This window comes from Camponotus vicinus, unplaced genomic scaffold, assembly GCF_025532165.1.
Source record: "Camponotus vicinus isolate PSW18456_S1 unplaced genomic scaffold, iyCamVici1.0 SCAF_2, whole genome shotgun sequence".
NCBI classification, from domain to species: domain Eukaryota; kingdom Metazoa; phylum Arthropoda; class Insecta; order Hymenoptera; family Formicidae; genus Camponotus; species Camponotus vicinus.
In genome coordinates this window covers 20,478,743-20,489,466 of record NW_028141956.1, presented here as the reverse complement: position 1 = coordinate 20,489,466, position 10,724 = coordinate 20,478,743, and the positions used below count along the sequence as shown (strand labels likewise).

At 35.6% G+C, this 10,724-nt stretch overlaps 1 long non-coding RNA gene across 1 annotated transcript; it reads right to left on the bottom strand.

Moving 5' to 3' along the window:
• Positions 1-7,111: 7,111 nt before the first annotated feature.
• LOC145966913 (uncharacterized) lies at positions 7,112-7,460 on the bottom strand. Its single transcript, XR_014437234.1, has 2 exons — positions 7,304-7,460; positions 7,112-7,241 (listed from the first exon to the last, which is right to left on the bottom strand). It is a non-coding gene; the product is annotated as an uncharacterized LOC145966913 (long non-coding RNA).
• Between the last annotated feature and the right edge of the window lie 3,264 nt (positions 7,461-10,724).

Genomic DNA, 10,724 nt, shown 5'->3' with positions numbered 1-10,724 from the left:
AGTATTCGACCGACTCACGAATATTCGTTACACATACATTTCGGGGTTCGCCCATAGGATCCATCTAACTCCCTATTGCGTATATTGCTTCGCCAACTCGAATAATATTAACAAGGACCCATACGCGTATTTCAATGTCCATTTAGCCATAGATAGCGATACCTACGACGGGGTACGATGCACTGTATGCTCTCGAAATCTCGCAAATTTCTTCCCTTTTGACTGCAACCAATGTATCGCTGCATATGTTAGATTCGCCAGGGAGTTAAGGCAGCAAGGCATAAATTATTATTCACTTCCTGACCCGATTAAGGTTTTCGTGACCGGCACCATACCCGCTAGCTTTACTGTACGGGACTTCCCGTGACCACAAGAGCCACGGCACCCCTCGCCGGTAACCTTGTCGATAACTCCCCAGTGGCCGGTAACGTCGTTTCCGCCGTTAATGCCTTCGGGGTCTCTTGGTTCGCTTTCCCTTGGGAAAATCTGTCGCTCGGGTAGCCTAGTCGCAGGCACTCCCCAGGGCTTCTGCCCCTGAAATAAGCGACCCGTCCGGCGCAAGGTCCGAGTACTCGTAGGAGTCGCGACCCCGCCGAGACGTAACATAGAAAACTGTATTCTGTCTTCTTCTTCTATCCGAAGCTCGCCGAAGCGCCGACCCGACAAAAACAGTTCGTGAAATCCACATTATTACCACGTAGATTGATATCGTTGAATCCACGTGGATATTCGAGTGGATAATCCGCTCAAAAACGGTACTAGAATCTACGTGGAATCTATGTGAAAATTTCATGAACTTTCGAGACATATTACTTTTTTCATTTTTGATAAGTGAATATCTTGGACATTTATAAAAGTATATAAATACACTCGGCCATAAGAATAATTTTATTTTTATTTATATTTTATTTTTAATATACGCAATAAATAGGCTATCTCCCATTTATCCGTTTAATTTCAAATAATCTGTTCCATATTCTGAATCCCAACAAGCGATCCAGATTATTAAACAAATTATTTTAAATTAAATCAGTTTATTAAATTAAACTGACTAAAGGACCGTCTACAATGACAATAATATCGGTGGAGTGGACGGTGGAGTAAGGCGTAAGACTAGGAGTAATGCGAAATGGAAAAGAACCATTCGCTTACGCCTTACTTCACCGTCCACTCCACCAATATTACTTCCATCGTAGACGGTCCTTAAAAGAAAAAATAAACTTCGGACCGTGTTAGTATCAGTTCTTTATATACACTTTATGACGAAAAGTTGAATACGAGTTAGCTAATTTGATGCAGCGCCGCATAGCGGCAAAGCGAGGAAGCATATTCTATATACATATGTACTATTACATATTTAGAAACATACAAATATAATCTTTTTTTTAGCAAACCTTTTTATCTTTCTGAAAGATTTAAGAAATATTGCAAATACAATATTATATAAAATATAAATATAAATACATATAAATATTATAATATTATAATATAAATATTATAAATATTATAAAAAACATGATGCAGGTATATTTCTGAAATATTTCAGATACAAAATTACAATTGAAAAATTTTAATAAAATATCTTTTAACATTACAATATTACCGAGTCGTTGAATGATTAATCATAATTTCAATAGAAATATCCACATGAAATCTACATTGATATTTCGAGAATAAAGTACCTCGATGTAATAATGAAAAAAGAATGTTGTATCCACGTAGATAATTCGTGGATAAATCTGCATCCACGTAAGCCACGTAAAATACGTGGATTCGACGAGGATGTGACGTAACTGTTTTTGTCGGGGAGCTCACACGTACGCTTACGCTCACATCTCCGTTATCCTCTCCACTACGCGTGGCATGTTGCTTGCAGAGACAATCTTGCATCCCTGATAGCGGTGTCGGGCGTTCTCCATTTCTGGTGTACTGACCGTATCGGGTGACGGGTGTTCCCGTTGTAATGCCGAGCGTTCCCGGTTCCAATGTCCAGTCCGCTTGATTCACCGGGTGACAGCCGTTGTCGTGTTGGGTGTTCTCAGTTTCGATGTCCGTGACCAGCTTGTATGTACCACTCGTCAACAAAATTATCGCATAGATAATTCCATGTCAAATTTTCGCATAACTTCAAATAAGTATAACTCCGTCAAAAATAATCATATATGAAAAAATTTGTTTTCATTTTCAAGCTTAAAGCCTCTATTTTAAAAATCATTCGTCAGATTTAAAATTTATCCTCCCCCCCTCGTCATCTCCTTAAAAGTAAGGACGTGTTTCGTTTAAAAAAAATTGCATAATTTGATGCATTCCACGGGATGGAATAAATTTTTTTCGCAAATTTCATGATAATCGCAAAATATAGACTTTTATGTGTGAATTTAAAAAAAATGAAGTTTGTACGATTTTTTTCCCAGAGTTACGACACATCAAAGTTACCATTACCTGATGCGCATCACGAGGAGGTTGCTGGTCGGATTTGCGCACCGTGTGTGTGTGTGTGTGTGTGTGTGTGTGTGTATGTGTGTGTGTATTGGAGAATGGGAATGTGGAAATGATCACAGTGCTAAATCAAATATAGAATGAAATTCCTCAGACAATAATTAGAGCCTGCAACAATATGCATGAGCAGACGCAGAGAAATTATCCGAAGACGAGGCGGCAATACACATTTTTAAATGTGAACATTTCCACATTCCTGTCAGTAGTTAGTATAGGGCCGGTTCTAACCCAGTCCTGTCAGGGGGGGTGAGACGCAAGGAGATCTCAGCGGCGCGCCGCTACGCGGGGGAATGACGTCACGCGGGACGGAGGCGATTTCAGTGGCGCGGGGGACGTTTATGTTCAACGCACGTGTTGGATGTTTTATCGCAGGTATAAACAATATTGTATACATAAGCCGATGTTCAGTTGATAAACAATATAAACAGCGGTATTCCTTTGGAGAGGATTGGATCTTGAGGCTGACTAACGCGTCGGGACATGTTTTTGCAAGCAAAATAGCTCTGTGCTCTCGCGGTACACCCCCTCTCCCCCAATATAAGTAATTCTAGATTTTTTTCAAATTATGTGTCGCGCAAATTTAAATAAAATAAACAAATGGTGCCCCAGAATCATCTTCCATATTTTTTGGAAGAAATGCAGGAAGAATTGCAACGTATCAGCGCCGATGTTTGGCTGCTTTGTGCCCTTGCTTCCCCCGTTCATATAAGCGAAGATGATACGCGCGAATTCTTTCTGAGATGTAAATGTCGATGTGTAAGAAATAATATCGGACTGACACGTAATAGATAGTCACACAAAACTCGAAGAAGAAATACCACGAGATATTATTAACTGAATATAATTTAATAAACTCGTCAGCGCTCTCCTCGCTAACAATACAATACTCAGATTGAAATCGATCGTTGCTCTTCGCTGTCGGAATTATAATAATCTCAAATCGAAGGGCCACACCAGTGCATCGCTTGCGTGACGACATGTGTTTACTTCGTGATCCCTTCCGCTAGTCGATGTAAATAAATAGGTCGTCCGCACGTTAGCGAGCACGTAGCTCTTAAGCTCTTCGGTACTCGACATCGAGGCGCCGAGAATAATTTTTTACAAATGTTCGGCTGCTTTGTGCCCTTGCCCTGTTCATATAAGCGAAGATGATACGCGCGAATTCTTTCTAAGATGTAAATAAATTATTGATACACCATACTTAGGTATTAAACACAAAGATAAGAAAGGATTAAACGAAATATATAAGGGGGACTGAAACGCATCAAATCATAGTACGTGATTTGAACGCGCATCGATACGTCAGTTGTTAATTATATTGTGGACAATGATAAGTATTATAATATGTACAATTATAATTATAATTATATTGTGGACAATGATAAATATTATAATTCTTCATATTTTGATAATTATAAACTTGATATCGTCAATGCTCTGGAGGGTAAAAAAATTCACGAATGTGCAACGAATATCACCGGCATTTTCTCGCGATCGCAAACTCGGTTTACGCGTAAACACGTTCTCACACAGCACGAATGACTATTTGTCGACTGGTAGTCGACATTTTTTAGTCAACTTGAAGTCGTCTTTTTAAATCGACGTTTAGTCAACTATTTCTAGTATGGTTTATTGTCGACTTTAACTATCGACTATAAGTCGACTTAAGGTCGATTATTTTCAGAAAATTAAAAGTCGCCTTTCGGCAAAGCGAAAAGGCTTAAATTAGACATTTTCAACTAAATTAGGCATTTTCAAAGACTTTGTTGATTTAATTTCATTATTCTTTAATTGTATTATATGTAACAATATTATATAATTAAAGTATAATAAAACCTACACAGAAAAATGTATCCAATAGATATCTAATAAATGTCTAAATGTCTATATAAGGTCCATATCCTCTATAGATAGAACTAGTAAATGGAGTGATGAGTGTGTAGGCGCGCGATGAAGGCTCTTCCCCTCCCCAATCACCGCTTCGCCGCGCGCCGCCATTATGTTATAGTGAGACCGCCTTCACCGCCACGCACTTCTAGCCACGCGCATTGGCCGATCTTCTTTAATTAATTTTTCGTTAATTATTGCGAATATCGTAAAATAGTATAGAACCTTCCTTCTTAATTTGAGCCAATCTACCTTCACACTTCGGGACTGCGAAAAATTTCCTGACACCCTGTATATATCATCCACATATCTACATTTACATACAAAAAATACGGACCACTAAATTTTAGCACAATTTTTCACCATCTTTCAATAACAATAAATCAGCGAAAAATCATCGTATTAAAATGAAATAAAACTCAAATTAAAGCTTGAACATTTTTTTTAAAAAGCAAAAATAAAATATTTTACAAAAAATATTTTAAAATGACGGACGTTGAAGATAGACTTTGAGAAATGAGAAACAAATTTTTTTTAACTGGTACAAGAATTTTACAAAAATTTTTGTTTCCTGGTACAAAAATGTATGGGTTTTTAAAAAAGCTCATTTATTTCCTAATAAATTCATATTTTAATCAATTTTCTACGATTTTTTTGATAAAGTTATATCATTTTGAGGAAAGATTTAAATCTGACCGTCTATCTCTAAGTGAAGCATCTTGGATAGAGTTATACTTTAATTTCTTTTTTGAAAAAGTTTTCCATGATAGTTTGTTTTTGAATTACAGATTTTACAAGGAAAGTTTCATTTTATAACATTTTCTTCAAAACGGTATAACTTTATGAAAAGAGGTCATAGAAAAATATGGAAATTAAAATATGGATTTGTTAAGAAATAAATAAGCTTAAAAACATTTTTGCACCAGGGAGCCGATTTTCCTGAGCAATGCAGCAGTTTAAAAAAAATTTTGTTTTCTATATCTCAAAGTCTATCTTCAGCATTCGTCATTTTGTAAAACATTTTTTGTAACTCAAATTTGGTTTTTTTAGTTTTTAAGAGGACTGTTTAATTTGAGCTTTATTTCATATCAATACGGTGATTTTTTGCTGATTTGTTGCCATTAAAAGATGTTAAAATATTTTGCTAAAATTTAGTAGCTCGTTTTTTTTGCGTGTGAGTGTATATTCACCAAGTAGCTATCAAAGATATCCACTGGATAAATAGAAATATTCATATACTTCCACGAGCTTCACACCTCGCCGCTAGGTGGCGACAAGGAAAACACCTAACCCGAAAGTGGGATTCATCTCTAAGACAATAATATAAGGCCGCGACACAAGTCCCATGAATCACGGCTTATCGGTCAAAGAGCGCTATTATAGTCGCATCTCTTCTAGCTTTTGCAAGGAGCTCCATGTAATTAACCGCAGACGGTTATTTTTTTTAAAATTCATATATGCATCTATATACAGAACATTAAATCGATCAAGTTTTTGAGAAATGATATTAAAATAAAAATTTAGCAGTTAATGGACATGACATTAAATTGATTAAAAATTGATTGAAAATTAATTTATAATCGCCATAAAGTTGACTTATTAGCTGACTGACAGTTGACTATAGTCGAGTCATTTGTCGGCTGTTAGTCGACTTTAAGTTGACATTCAGTCTGACTTTAAAGTCGACTTTAGACTTTTTCTGCCGACTGACAGTCAACTAACATTCGACTTGGTGCTGTTTGGGTTATCAGACAAGGCGTCTGTGTCTACATTGAACCTCCTTATGACTGGCCTTACCCCGTAAGAGGGAAAATATACAGACGGATGTTCGATGAGTGCAAGAAAGAAGAAGAAGAATTTGGATATAATAAAAAGGACTGTTACGACTATGACGACTATACGACGAGAATTATGCGGAAGATCCAGTGTTTCGGCAAAGCTCTATGCATTAGTATTTATATAAATATTGGAAAGTGCGTAGAATTGGTGATGATGAACAATTTGCGTTCTTCGCAGTATAGGCATTGGAAAGATCCTAGACACGTAACGATGTTCTGAAAAAATTGTGACGATGATAATATGAAAGTTTGGCGATGTATTCATCGAAGTGTCTATGACCGATGCTTTCAACGTTATAACTGTATGATTATGCACTATCACGTTCAAGACAACGAACGGTATTGTTTATGTGTGTAAAAGTCACGTGCAAGTGCTCCGTAGAAAACTGTGACGTAGTGTTTTAAAAGTGTGAAAAAGACAGCAAAAAAATGGAAAACATCGAGCAGACTGAACGCGACCTGGTGAAGCGGTCCCACCAAATTGCCACCTTGGGCAAGTATTTTGCATGGCTGTAGTGTTGCGAGGAATTTATCAAATAGCTCGAAGAACGCAGTCGTGTCAAGCGTTCGCGACTCTCGATCGGAAATAGACAATTTCTGGTGGCTAAAATCGCGTGACTCGAAGGTGCAAAGACTCGATTGCAGAGACGGTTTATACTAGAGATGGGCGATGTTAAAAAAATAAATCGATTATATAATAATCGATTATGAAAATAATCGATATCAAGAAATCGATTATTAAGAAAAATAATCGTGTATAATCGATTTTTTCAACTGATTATTCAAAACATGGCATGTAAAGGATTTTTATTGTTTTCAATTGATTAATCTGTTTACTTTAGGCATATTCACACTTATCGTAATGTAATAATTGTAATAATTCACACTTTATGTAATGTATTTTATTATTTAAAAAAATTCATCATTTTATTTGGCTAACTGAAGTATTTATACCGATGACGTGTTATTTTTTTTCCTCGGCTTATCCATAGTCGTGAAAGGGGACAGTACTGGTATCTGTAATATAAATCAAAACATGTTTAATAAACAAACACAAATTTAAACAAACACAAAGTTACCTTTCGAGTTTCGAATGCTACACGTTGATATTTATGATAATTACAATCATTTATGATAAAATTTCACGTGCTCAGGACCACTTCAAACCAAACTCTGATTAACTTTAACTTAATCGTTGATTAAAGAAATTGGGTCTGTTCTTTTTAGCTGCACTGCTGTACTAGTACAATAAGTTGGAAAGAGACAAACATACTTTCTTTCACTCTAATGGCGTTTTCGAATAGTCGGGTCAAACCCGACTATTCGAAAACGCCATAACTAATTGCACTAGTGCAGCTGTGCAGCTAAAAAGAACAGGCCCATTGCCAACATGGCAAAATAATTCAATATTCAATGTGACCAATGTATTTCTGGTGATATATTAGGTTACGTAGCACGACGCCAGCCAGACGTTGCCGCGGCCGATGGGCAAAAAATAAAAATCGATTAATCGATTAATCGATGTCCAAAACAATCGGATAAAAATAATCGATTCTAACGAAAAAATAATCGATTACTGTTACAATCGATTATAATCGCCCATCTCTAGTTTATACCCAGTGGTGGTGATTACAGTGGCGACAATAACGCGGAAAGACTCGTTTGGCGAGAGATCGATACCGCCTTCGATAATCGTATTCTGACCGGTGCTGTGATTAACACAAACCATATTGAACCTCATCAATTTCTCTAGGATGTCAAAGACATCGTGCTCGAGTAAATGCAAGACGTTATAAAAAGACATAACTGTGTAAAAGTGAATACTGTGTTTAATGGTGAATTTGTGTCGAGTAATAAGAGTACAAATAAAAGTATCAATACGAGAAACTGTGAACTCTTTCGCACATCCGATTTACACGAGTAGTACGAGCGTCGCATTATCGAGCTCACTCTAGCATCGCTAGAAGAATTTCAAGAACGTGATAGTGGCTGGGCATTGTCGCGAATACTCGATTTAACTGTAAATATTAATAAGTATAATCCAATGTGCGCGAGATGTTATATTAAATTGCCGCGAGAAATTATGATGAAAAGAGCGGTGGTTAATGTGCAATCTAAAGATAATGCATGTTTTGCGTGAGCTATAGTCGCTGCTTCATACCCTGCCGAAAGACACATAGAACGAGAATCCTCCTATCTGCATTACACGATAGTGCTGAATCTCCAGGACATTGAGTTTCCAGTGACTATAAATCAAATTAAAAAGTTATTAAAAGTTTGAACTTGCAAACAATCTCAATCAACGTGTACATCGAGAAAGAGAACAGCATTGTCCCGATCTTATATCTTTCGGAGCAAAAGAAAGACAACCACGTCAACTTGCTGTACGTGCAAGACAGCAACAGCGTTAGACATTTTGCATGGATCAAGAATCTATCGCGACTTGTCAGTTCACAGTTGAGTAAAAAGGATCACAAGAAATGTATCTGCGATCGGCATGTAAATATATTTAATATAAAATAATTATATCAAATAATTTATATAAAATAAAAAATCTTATAAAATTGTAATTTACAGATGCTTGCACTATTTCGGCTCAGAAGACAAGTTGCATTTTAAATTTTGAAAAAACACGATTGCAGTTATACAGGGTTTAGCAAAAGTGTGGAAACCCCTTAATATTTCGAAAAATACGCATTTAAAAAAAAAATGTTTCATACAAAAGTTATAGGGTTTTATGTGGCGCATTACACAGCAACATTATTATGACCTCGAATAGCGTTGTCAAGGTTATGTGAAGGTCACCTCCAACTTTTTAAATGGGACACCCTATATGCTTTTGCATATTCTTGTAGCTTATCTCGAGAGCTTTCCAAAACACTATAATTAAGTTAGTTTTCATTAAGTACTTTCCGAGTTATAAGGCTTGAAATCATTTCTTAATTTTACATAAACCGTAAAATATCTTGTAAAATATTCATTTTTCGATTATCTTACCTTAATACTTTTATGTACAAAATAATGAGAGGAATCAATTCGTGTAAAGAAAACACACAGTTGTTTTTAAGAAAAAATATGTAATTGTTAATTGCAAATTACATATTTTTTCTTAAAAACAACTGTGTTTTCTTTACACTAATTGATTCCTCTCATTATTTTGTACATAAAAGTATTAAGGTAAGATAATCGAAAAATGAATATTTTACAAGATATTTTATGGTTTATGTAAAATTAAGAAATGATTTGAAGCCTCATAACTCGGAAAGTACTTAATGGAAACTCACTTAATTATAGTGTTTTGGAAAGCTCTCGAGATAAGCTACAAGAATATGCTAAAGCATATAGGGTGTCCCATTTAAAAAGTGGGAGGTGACCTTCACATAACCTTGACAACGCTATTCGAGGTCATAATAATGTTGCTGTGTAATGCGCCACATAAAACCCTATAACTTTTGTATGTGAAACATTTTTTTTTAAAATGCGTATTTTTCGAAATATTAAGGGGTTTCCACATTTTTGCTAAACCCTGTATATTGTAGACTGCGGGGAGATGAACGACTGCGCTATTCAGTTACCGAGCGATAAGGACAAGCGGCTATCGTTCAGCAACTATAACAGGAAAGAGCGGCTTCCATTTGTGGTGTATGCCGACTTGGAATGTGTTTTGGCCAAGATGGAGGAAGAAAAGAACGCGTACCAGCATCATCGGCACAATATACGTAAGAACAGTAGGTACACTCCCCTGAAAAGTTGGTAAATAAATATGGCTACTAACACAACCAAGAACATGGCGGTTGTCGTCTGGCGGTATTGATATGAGTAAGGTTAGGTTAGATCGTTACGCATTGTGTTTACAATTGCAAAATATTTAACAAAATATTTTTGAAAAAAATGAGCAGAAGTGGTTATCGATGTACATTTAAAGATTATAATAGTGTTAGTAGTGGAAAAATGGGTTTAAAGGAAACTTTCTTCCAATTTCCGAAGGATCCAGAAAAGTATGTATTTATTATATATTATAAATTACGATTAAATACTGTTTGTGTATTATCATATTGTAATTAGATACAAATGTTACAATATTTTATAGATGCAAATTATGGATAACAGCATGTAATAGAGAAGAAATACATTCTAAGGATCCTGTTACCTTATATAATGGTTATCGAATATGCAAGAAGTATTTTACTGACGCAATGTTTTTAAATTTTGAAAAAACACGATTACAGCCACATGCTATTTCACTTTATACTGGTATGTATATTAGAGTGGAGCGCATTTGCAAGAAAAAAAAATTTTTTCAAATTTTACAACGCTCGTAGGCGGAAAAGATGCGAATATGTTTAAAAATAATATTTGAAAAAATTGGACTCGATCGGAGCTCATTTTCTGCCTCCAACTTTTGTTTGAAAATTTGATTAGAAGCAAAATCATAACAATTTTAAAAAAGATGCAATTAAAAATTTCTTGAAATTTATAATTCCATTTTTGTCAATAATT